General features: G+C 67.1%; 1 pseudogene; it reads right to left on the minus strand.

Moving 5' to 3' along the window:
* The window catches only part of LOC131382825 (uncharacterized), a 1634-nt pseudogene extending 859 nt beyond the window's left edge, over positions 1 to 775 (minus strand).
* Positions 776 to 855: the final 80 nt, after the last annotated feature.

Here is an 855-nt window from a genome sequence, read left to right on the forward strand (position 1 = left end):
GCGCCTCTGCCCGGCCACCCATCGTTTGGGAAGTGAGGAGCGCCTCTACCCGGCCCCCCCTTCTGGGAAGTGAGGAGTGCCTCTGCCCAGCCACCCTGTCCGGGAAGAAGTGAGGAGCGCCTCAGCCCGGCCGCCCTGTCTGTGAAGAAGTGAGGAGCGCCTCTGCCTGGCCACCTCATTTGGGAAGTGAGGAGTGCCTCTGCCCGGCCACCCATCATCTGGGAAGTGAGGAACGCCTCTGCCCAACCGCCCCGTTCGGGAAGTGAGGAACGCCTCAGGCCGGCCGCCCCGTCATGGAATAAGTGAGGAGCACCTCTGCCCGGCCGCCCCGTCCGGGAAGAAGTGAGGAGTGCCTCTGCCCAGCCGCCCCGTCCGGGAAGAAGTGAGGAGCACCTCTGCCCGGCCACCCATCATCTGGGAAGTGAGTAGCGCCTCGGCCCAGCCAACCATCATCTGGGAAGTGAGGAGCGCCTCTGCCCGGCCGCCCCGTCTGTGAAGTGTGGATCGCCTGTGCCCGGCCACCCATCATCTGGGAAGTGAGGAGCGCCTCTGCCTGGCCGCCTCATTTGGGAAGTGAGGAGCACCTCTGCCCGGCCACCCATCGTCTGGGAAGTGAGGAGAGCCTCTGACCCGTGGCCCCTTCCGTGAATTGAGGAGAGCCTCTTCCCGGCCACCCAGTCTGGGAAGTGAGGAGTGCCTCTCCCGGCCACCCATCATCGGGGAAGTGAGAAGCGCCTCTGACCGGCCGCCCAGTCTGGGAAGTGAGAAGGGCCTCTGCCCGGCCGCACCGTCCGGGAAGTGAGGAGCGCCTCTGCCCGGCCGCCGCGTCCGGGTAGAAGTGAGGAGCGCCTCTGC

The sequence above is a fragment of the Hylobates moloch genome, unplaced genomic scaffold (assembly GCF_009828535.3).
Source record: "Hylobates moloch isolate HMO894 unplaced genomic scaffold, HMol_V3 SCAFFOLD_12642, whole genome shotgun sequence".
Classification (NCBI taxonomy): Eukaryota; Metazoa; Chordata; class Mammalia; order Primates; family Hylobatidae; genus Hylobates; species Hylobates moloch.